At 45.5% G+C, this 10,309-nt stretch overlaps 1 protein-coding gene across 1 annotated transcript in view; it reads left to right on the top strand.

Annotated features, from left to right (window-relative positions):
* The first annotated feature begins 1,737 nt into the window (after positions 1–1,737).
* LOC140719760 (mucosal pentraxin-like) overlaps positions 1,738–10,309 on the top strand; it is a 60,963-nt gene continuing 52,391 nt past the window's right edge. The window contains exon 1 of the mRNA XM_073034606.1: positions 1,738–1,853. The gene's annotated coding sequence lies outside the window, so the exon portion shown is untranslated. The remainder of the gene's footprint in view (positions 1,854–10,309) is intronic.

Genomic DNA, 10,309 nt, shown 5'->3' with positions numbered 1-10,309 from the left:
ATGGACCACAGCAATGAGATTTGGACCCTGCACATTCCTAACCCCTACTGAACCGAAGACTCACTCTCTCACAGCCTGAGAAAGGGTAACCTGTCTTTTCATTCTTTGCTCAGTCTGCTGTTCAGTGTCAGGGGTTCACTTCTGGTTGGAGCAGAGCTGAGCTCAGAGACTGGGTGCTGGGAATCCCATTGAGCATTGTAGGAAAGAATCCTGCTATCCTGTAGACTGTGTATTGTACAAACTCTTCCCTCCAGCTCTTTGTGATCCAGAGAAGGTACCTGTGAATGGCAGCACACTATGGTGAATCTTCTTGCAATTTCCTCACTGTAAATATGTAGTTTACAGGATTAGCACAGAAGATAATGTTCCATGAAACAAACAAGCAAAGGACAAGTTGAGTGTTGTGTTGCACTGTGCATCTAACTTGTGCACTGGGACTGTGCTCTTTGACCCCATGTTTGGCCTTTGCACTTTGACCTTATGCTGGATACTCACACTTGAACTTTGCCCACCCTCTTTGCTTTCAACTTGCCTTCGGTTATTTTGTTTTAATTTTATGCCTTTTACTGTCAATAAATGTGTACATAAAACTACAGAGCTGAAGAGAGGCTGTCGAGTTTTGATTTATCCCTCTCTGACATCTGTTTGGAACGATGCGGAGGGAGCTTCTTGGCTGGGCTTTGGATGAACTTACCACTGGGAATTCTCTGAACAATTCCTAGTTTAGCCATGACACACTGCCTTGAAGGGATTCACATTTTAGCTCTGTCTTCCCTTAAACTTTGTACGTTGTAAACTAGCCGTGGGATATTGCTGCAACACAGCACCATTGCTGAGGGCCTTCGATCTAGTCCCATTGCGTAATCTAGTTTAATCCAGGGAGGAGGCTATTGATGTTGGATGCCAGGGTATTAAAAAGAGAAAAAGTTCCTTCGAGTGCATTGGCAGCGACCTTGCCTGCTCTTTAGCACTTCTTTGTTTAACGAGGTCGAGTTGCGAGCTCAACGCTCAACCCAGCACAGGTGGAACTCGTTCAAGGAGCTGGCCGGATTCAAACCCGGGACCTCTCTCTCGCTCGAAAATCCCGGTGCAGATACCACTACACCATGAGCCAGGATTTAGTAAGAGGTGAAATGAAGGTCAGCAAGAGGAGCCAAGGCAAGGAAGTATTGGGGCTCTCAATACAGAATATTTAGTCAGTAAGACAACGCTTGTAGTGAGGGGTGTAATATTTTTAATTAAAGTTGAGAAAAGTTAATGCAAGTCAATAGATTCACTCATGAGACACAGCGGCTGAACATAATTCAGGGATCAGATAGAAAGTGCATCTGGCCCCTGAACTCAGCAAACTGCAGGGTTGGATACAGGTGTAGGAAGAATACATGAGGGGGTGGTGTCAGACGGAGCGAGAATGCAGTGGGGTTCAAGGACAGGGAGAATTCAGGGGTAGTGTCTAAGACGGAGAAGGCAAGGTGGGGCCTCAGACAGAGCGAGAAGGCAGGGGGCTGAGATGGAGGGAGAAGGCAGGGGCCACAGGTAGAGGGAGAAGGCATGTTCTAACTTAGGAAAGGCTGTCTTTTTTGAACACCTACGGAATTCAATGTTTCAGATTCATAACCTATTAAGCAAGAAACATGCATGTTCCAACAGGAAAGCTGTCATTTTTGAACACCTATGAAACTCAATGTTTCAGATTCAACAGAGAAACATTTGAACCTATTGCGAGAGCTTGTGTTTCCTCCTCAAGAATGGTGTAAAGTATCAATGACAGCTGTCTGCCCCAGCCATTGCTCAGCTTCGGTTGTTTTTCAGATACTTACAGGGGGTGGAAGAGATGAAGCTGGAGGAAGAGGGTGAGTGTAAATTTCCAATTGATTGAAGCTGACACCCTCCATTGTTTGTAAAAAGCTGTTTAACCACACTGAATTTGACTGCTGTGTCCCTTGTTTCTCACTCCTCCTACTCACTGGCAGAAATAACTGGAGACTTTGTAAAACGATAGTTTCAAGTGTACATAGTTCATTCTTGGAATAATCTTGGGTGGTGTGCTTCTCTTGGTAAGAGATGGAATTACATCTTTAGAAAGAGGTGACGTAAGGTCAGAGAATGTTGAATCTTTGTGGGTGTGTTAAAAAACTGTAAGGGTAAAAGAACCATAATGGGAATCATATACAGGCCTCTAAATAGTAGCCAAGATGTGGGGTTTAGATTACAAGAGGTTGCTGGAAAAGGCATGTTATAAGGATAATGTCACAATCTTAATGGGGACTTCAATATGCAAGGGGATTGGGAAATTCAGGTTGGTGTTGGATCGCAAGAGAGGGAATTTGTTGAATGCCTACAAGATGACTCTTTAAAGCAGATTGTGCTTGAGCGTACTCGGAGAAAGGCCATCTTAGATTGGGTGTTGCGTAATAACTGAAATCTTATTTGGGAGCTTATTGTAAAATAACCCTTAGGAGGCAGTGATCATAATATGACTGAATTCATACTGCAATTTGAGAGAGAGAAGCTTAAGTCACATTTATCAGTATCACAATGAAATAAAGAGAGATACAGAGGCATGAGGGAGGAGCTTGCCCAGATTGATTGGTGGGGATGATAGCAGAGCATAGATGACTGAAGTTTTTGGGGATAGTTCACAAGGCACAAGGTAGATATGTCCTAGAGGAAGAAGTTCTCAAATGGCAAGGGTAGGCAGCCATGGCTGTAAAGGAAGTTAAGAACTGTGTAAAAGCCTAAGAAGGGGCATATACTAAGGTAGCAAAAGTGAGATGAAGTTCGATGATTGGGAAAACTTTAAAATCCAACAAAAGGCAACTAAAAAGCTAAAAAGAAGAGAAAAAGATTAAATATGAGGGCAGACTAACTAATAATATAAAGTAGGATACAGAAAGTTTTTTCAGTTACATAAAGAGTAAAAGGGAAGTGGGAGTTGATATTGGACCTCTGGAAAATGCTACTGGTGAGATAGTAATGGGGGATAAAGAGATGACAGGTAAACTTAATGGGTACTTTACATCTGTCGATATGGTTAATGTGTGTATTACAGGTTTAGGACATCATCATAAACAAGGTGACAGTCGAAGTTCAAGACTCCTCTTCAGCAGCCAAGTGTAAGGGAGAGCAAAATGATTTGTTACTCCAGATCTAACGTAGCATGAAAAACACAAGAAATATAAATGTAAGAGCAGTCGTACAAAACACTGCAGCAATAACTGAGTGAGGCCTGAAATACATAACAGACTGAGTGTACATGAAGTGACAGGAGCTTCAGCAATATCTGTACCGAAGGTGACGTGAGTGACTCTTGGCAAGCGGAGCTCTTCTGGGTGGTAGCAGGATGGTGAACACAGTCGGACAGTGACTGTCGGTGTAGATATGAGGTGTGGAGTGTAAGGGTAATGTGGTTGTGCCAGAGGGGGAAGGGCGCTGAGGGTCTGGAGAGGAGTGACTGATATGGATGGAGTGGTGGTGGGGTGGAGGTATTGATTAGCGTGACGGTTTAGGGGAAGTATCTTCCTGAGATCGGTGGTCCTGGCACGGATACTTGTAGCCTCTTCCCTGACAGGAATGGGACAAACAGACCATAACAGGTTGGGCGGGATGACCTTTTTCTCACACGTTATATATCCCTGATGGTGGGTAGGTTAGTGTCCGTGATGTGTTGGGCTGTTTAAACTCCGTGCAGTTTCCCTACCGCGCAGTGATGCAACATATTAGGATGCTCTCAATTGCACATCTATAGAAGGCTGGGCATATGATGTGCATAGTCCAGCTCTTTTCAGCCTCCTCAGAAAGGAAAGGCATTGCTGAGCTTTTTCAACGTGGCCGATATGTCCATGAAAGGGTTTGTGAGATGTGCACGCCCAGGAATTTGAAACTGATGCAAAGAGGGATGTGAGTGATGTGGGTTCTCCTGAAGTTGATAACCATCTCCCTTGTGTTGTTAACATTGAGGAAGTGACTGTCAGCCTGTCACCAGGCCTCGAGCTCTCTAAGCAGTCTCATTGTTGTTTCTGAGCCCCAAGCAGCGTCGTGTCATCGGTGAATTTACAGTGTGATTGATTCCTTGGCTGTTCGGCCGTGCTTTTTGACAGGAAGCAAATGTCCTTATAGTTTCTAAAATCAATCAGATTTTGATATGAGATACTGCTCTGTGTTATCAGAAGTTTGTAAATTTTTGAAAGATGTTTGGAAGCTGACATTTTGAGAGCAATTCCCCAGAACGCTGTGGCTCTTGGGGGCACAGATGCTGATGACGCAGCTATTTGTCCTTTGAAATTATTCGGGATATTCTGGAGTCCAGTTACAGAGAATTGGAGATGAAGTTTCCGACAGGTACAATGGAGGAATATGAAAACAAGGGTGAGGGTTTTAAAATAGTATTAATGGACCAGGAGTCATTATAGATGATAACCACAAGAAATTCTGCAGTTGTTGACAATTCAAAGCTACACACACAAAGTACTGGAGGAACTCAGCAGGCCAGGCTGTCATGGTCCAGTCCGTGAAATCCGCATTCCGGTTCACGGTCCAATCAACGCTCCTTATTCCAGATTTTCCAAGTTTCCCCAACTTCTGTTGAGGCAGCTGATTCTCATTTGGGCTGGCTTCATAAAGAACTTCAAGATTCAGCCTCTGGCTGCTGGATTGTTCCTGTCTGTATCCCTTCCCTTCATGCCTCTGCCTGGAGCCCTGTCTTGCCTTGCCTGTGTCTGGAGCCTCGCCCTGTTTGGAACTGTCTGTCCATGTCCACGCCTTCGCTCGGTAGGTCTGGCCATCTTGCCACTACCTAGCATTGGGAACTGCTTCTCCACGTCCATGCCTTCGCTCGGTAGGTCTGGCCATCTTGCCACTACCTAGCGTTGGGAACTGCTTCTCCACATCCATGCCTTTGCTCGGTAGGTCTGGCCATCTTGCCACTACCTAGCGTTGGGAACTGCTTCTCCATGTCCATGCCTTCGCTCGGTAGGTCTGGCCATCTTGCCACTACCTAGCGTTGGGAACTGCTTCTCCACGTCCATGCCTTCGCTCGGTAGGTCTGGCCATCTTGCCACTACCAAGCGTTGGGAACTGCTTCTCCATGTCCACGCCTTCGCTCGGTAGGTCTGGCCATCTTGCCACTACCTAGTGTTGGGAACTGCTTCTCCACGTCCATGCCTTCACTCGGTAGGTCTGGCCATCTTGCCACTACCCCACCTTGGGAACTGCTTCTCCATGTCCATGCCTTCGCTCGGTAGGTCTGGCCATCTTGCCACTACCTAGTGTTGGGAACTGCTTCTCCACGTCCATGCCTTCACTCGGTAGGTCTGGCCATCTTGCCACTACCCCACCTTGGGAACTGCTTCTCCACGTCCATGCCTTCGCTCGGTAGGTCTGGCCATCTTGCCACTACCTAGTGTTGGGAACTGCTTCTCCATGTCCAAGCCTTCGCTCGGTAGGTCTGGCAATTTTTCTGCTACCTAGAGTTGGGTACTCATGTCATGTTTGGTGTTCTGTGTAATGAGTCCCGGCCCTATGTCCTGAATTCAAGGAGGGGTGCTGGCTCTGTGTTCTGTGTTATGAGTCCTGGCCCTACGTCCTGTTCACCAGGAGGGGTCCCAGCTCGGTGTTCCATGTCCCTGTCTCTCCGTAGGCTCTGTGACCTCGTCATGTCCATGTGCCTGGCCCAGCACAGGATTACCTTGCCCAGCCCAGTGCTGGGATTCCCTCGTCCTGTGCTGAGGTTCCCTTGTCCAGGAGTCTCATGTCCAGTCATGTTGTCTCTCCCTTGACCAAGGCTCTGGGTTCTCGTCATGTCCATGTGCCTCGCCCAGCCCGGTGCTGGGATTCCCTCGTCCTGTGCTGGGGTTCCCTTGTCCTGTCCAGGAGTCTCTCGTCCTCATCCTGTAACCTCGTCATGTCCTCGCCTGGTTCTGGACTTCGAGCCCGAGTCAAGACCCACATTCTGGGTCCTTATCCAGTCTCTGGCTCGGAGTCCAAGCCCAGGCTCCTAGTCCCCAGTTCCATGTCCTGGTTCCCTATCCTAGTCAGGTCCTAGCCCAGTCCCAGAGTCCTTGTCTTATCCGGGGCCGGTGTCATGTCCAGTGTCCTTTCTTCGCTACTTTCCTTGCTTCTTTCTCACACCTAGTCCTGGTCCTGGTACTTCAGTGTCTGTCTTGCATTTGGGTCCGCTCCCAACGCCGCCCCCCCCCCCCCTTATGACACAGGCAGTATCATTGGAAAGAACAAAGAGTTGACATTGACCCTTCTTCAGGACTGGAAGGTGCCAGAATAAACTGGTGGGTAGTGTGGACATTGGATAGCTAGAAGGTGATAGGTGAAGCAAGGTGTATGGGAAAAGTCAACGGCTAAAGAGGAAGGAATCTGATCGGAGAGGAGAGTGGACCATAAGAGAAAGGGAAGGAGGAGGAGCATCAGGAGTAGGTGATAGGAAGGAGAAAAGAGGAATGGGCATCTTCCCCCTTCCTTTCCAGTCCTGAAGAAGGTTTTTGGTCAGAAATGTTGACTGATTGTCCATGGATGCTGCCTGATCTGCTTTGTTCCTCCAGCATCTTGTGTCTGTCATTATTGATCTGTGAACACAGGTGTGAAGTTACAGGTGTAATGCCCAGGATAAGATTTTTATTGCTGTGCTGTAGGTATTTCATTTAGCAGTTCTGTAAGAGCAGCCTGTTCTGCTTTCAGCCTGTTTGGGTTTGAGCTGAGATAAGGAACTTTGTTGTTTAACTTAGGAATGTGGTGTCAACCAGTCAGGATGGTGGAACAGGGAGAAGGTTCTAGAGGGTTCTGGGTGGAGAGGTCTTTGTTGATGGGAGCTGGGAGAAGACAGGAGGGAAGATGGCTGAGGATCCCTGTTGCACAAGGTGCTTTGTGCAGATGAGTGGCTCCAAGGAGGAATGACCAGTACTCCCGTGGGAAACCCGTTTTATCGAGAAGGATTTCGAGTGACATTTGGAAGGTGGTGTGTGCTTTCACGCACACTGAGGGTCCAGCGTGTGAGTGACAGACAAGTTCAAGATGAGCTCCAACTTAAGTGCACATTTGACTGTTTAACAATAATGGGACCTCTTTTGTATTTTTTCTTTCTTTCCTTTAATAACTGTTTCCTTAAGTTAACAATCTTAAATATACTTCTTCATAATTGTATGTAGTGTACGATCTGTTATTTCTTGCCCACAGACGATTGCCGGGGGCAGTATTTCACACAGCATTCACACAAGCCGGGGTTTGGGTTGGTGAGTCATCCCAGCCTCGCAGATTTGGTGACACCAAAGTTGTATACACCCTGACGTACAAGGCCTGAGAAAGGTGGGTTTCTCACTGCAGCGTCCAGTGGCTGTCAGCAAGGACCAACGAGCCACATTTCTGTAGATGGGGTTTCACAGGTATATTTAAGATTGTTCGCCCAGTACGTGTTTGTCTAGGGTAACAGAGTTTCTGGCCCAGCCAAACTGAGCAATCTCGCTTGTGGGGATGCTGCGTAATGTGTTGCCCAGTTCCAAATCCAAACCACAAAAAATCAGACAGGTAAACGCAATTGAACAATTGAACTTTATAAATCTTAATCTGACTACTTGGTTAGTAAAGAAAATAAAAAGAAAAAGGGCCCATTCTCATGAAACAGTCAATGTGCACGTTGGAGCTGACAGTTCCATCCATTCGTCCCCCATTGATCTCCTCCGAGCGTCCCTTCTTCCGAGTCCACTCCGGCCGGCAATCACCAACTCTTTCAACTCTTTCCATTTGCGTGTTCTTTCTTCATCTCTCCTGACAAAATACCATGTAATCCCTGCTCCCAGACCCACAAGAAAGAACAACATGTCTCGTTGGCTAGCATACATTCCAAAGCCCCATTATCTCTGGTCATAATCCAAACATTGCTGCTACAGAGAAACCATTACCTTAGCGGTGAAATATTACAGAGAGGCCATTACATGAGCAGTGAAACCTGACAGTGCATTACACAGGTAACAGGGTTTTGGTTAAAGACTCATTTATGGAGGGTGGGAGACCATCACCTGGAGGTAGGGTTAGATGTAGATTGGAACCTCAATAGCGATAAGCTGAGGTGAGGTTGTTTGTGGTGTGGGTGGAGGTAATTTGGGTGATGGTGCAGATACATGGGTAAGAAAGACCCATTGGGACCATTTACAAAAGATATCTCTAAACAATCAGAGTCATCCTCAGTTGCCAGGGAGATGGGGGTGTACTTTGTTCATTTTTCCTCAATGTTTACTAGAAAGAAACATGAACAGGACAATTGAGAATACGTTTTTAACAGGAAGAAAATGCATTGAGTTTCATTATCTGAATATTTAGTTCAGGAAATCCTTTGCTCATCCCTTTCTGATGTCAAACAGTGTAATAAACTGGAGACAATGGGGTCAAAAGTGGTATTAATGAGTTAAAACTGGATGTTCTCAGAAAGCCAATGTCCATTCAAGGAGTGTTCTTTTTTGAAAATATTAGTTAACAAACTAAACTCAAAGAAGTGGCAAATCAGTCCTCAGCTTAACATCCCTCTGAAGGGAAGCAACTGTTGCAGATCAGGAATCCCCTGTGGTTGGTTGAGAGTGATCTAGGTTTCATATGTAGGGTTGTGGATTCAAATCTGCTCCAGACACCTCAGTATAAACCTTCCAGACTGAATCGCCAGTGCAGCAATTGCGAAGAGGCAGACAGTTCAAAGTGCTGTTGTTTGAAGGCAGTACCCTGGTTATCTTATTCATGTGAACCTACAGGTTTTCATGGCAACCATACGAAGAGGGAAATGTTTTTCCAGTGCTTTGGTCAAAAACTGATTCTCCAGTTATTACAACTTAAATACAAAAGCAGATTACCTGGTCATTATTATAATCAGGATCAGGTTTAATATCACTGGCATACGTCGTGAAATTTGTTCTTGTATGGCAACATATTTGTATTCCATTAAAATTTGTTAAGATTTATATTTAAGCTGTTTGCTATTTGTCATTTGACTGTCATGTTTCATTGTGTGGAAAACTCTTTGGGAGATTGTGAAAGGAATGTGAAAACATTTTTGTCATAGTGTTCTCTGGTCTGTGGTTTGTAACCAGGATGTGACTTGTCTAACCTGCTTGTTTCTTCTGCAGTGCTGGTAACTTTAAACATGACAATCCTGAGGCTGCAGCTCCTGGTGTGCTATGCTTCCTGGGTTTGACAGATCTGGTCCCATCCATCTGAGTTAGACATATAGATGCTGATATTTGTGTCAATTCTAGTCATCAAACTTGAATTTTGACAAAGGGTCTCGGCCCGAAACGTCGACTGTGTTTTTTCTTATGGGTGCTGTCTGACCTGTTGTGTTCTACCGGCACTTTGTGTGTGAAACTTGAATTAGTGTAACTTTACATTAACTTTACACTTTGAAGATATCAGGAACAGAGAAAAGATCCCGATTAGAGTAGGAGGAACCAATTCTTACATTGAATCGCTGCTGTGGAAAGTGCTCGTGGACACAGAGGTATGGAGAAGGCTATCACTCAGCTTCGTAGAGGTTCATCAATGATGAATGATGGGGTGGGGAGGTGCAAATCAATATACAATTCTGAGTCCTGATGAAGGGTCTCAGCCCGAAACGTCGACAGCGCTTCTCCCTATAGATGCTGCCTGGCCTGCTGTGTTCCACCAGCATTTTGTGTGTGTTGTTTGAATTTCCAGCATCTGCAGATTTCCTCGTGTACACAGTTCTGAATGTTATCTGACACTAGAGAGAAAGGGGTATGTTAAGCTGTGCCATTGCTCATTGTTAAAAGAGGCAGTGGGTAAGTGACAAATACAAAATCGTTCACATACAGTGTCCATAAAAAATATTCGCCCCCCTCCCCTCCCCCGGAAGTTTTCATGTTTTATTGTTTTACATCATTGAATCACAGTGGATTTAATTTGGCTTTTTTGACACTGATGAATAGAAAAAGATTCTTTCATGTCGAAAGGGAAGCAGATCTCTGCAAAGTGATCTAATTAATTAGAAATACAAAACAGAAAATAATTGATTGCATAGGTATTCACGTCCTTCAATTCAGTATTGACCTATAACGTAAAAGAATTGGTCCCAACACAGACCCCTGTGGAACACCACAAGTCACTGGCAGCCAACCAGAACAGACTTTCTTTATTCCAACTCTTTGCCTCCTGCCAATTCTGCTTTATCCACTGTGGGCCAAAGGGCCTTTATTGTGCTGTAGGTTTTCCAGAATCTTTCCTGTAATTCTGTGGGTTCGTAACTTGTTAAAGAGCCTCGTGTGGCACCTTGTCAAAGGCCATCTGAAAATCAAGTAGA

This window comes from Hemitrygon akajei, chromosome 32 (genome assembly GCF_048418815.1).
Source record: "Hemitrygon akajei chromosome 32, sHemAka1.3, whole genome shotgun sequence".
NCBI lineage: Eukaryota > Metazoa > Chordata > Chondrichthyes > Myliobatiformes > Dasyatidae > Hemitrygon > Hemitrygon akajei.
This window is presented reverse-complemented; position numbering and strand designations above follow the sequence as displayed.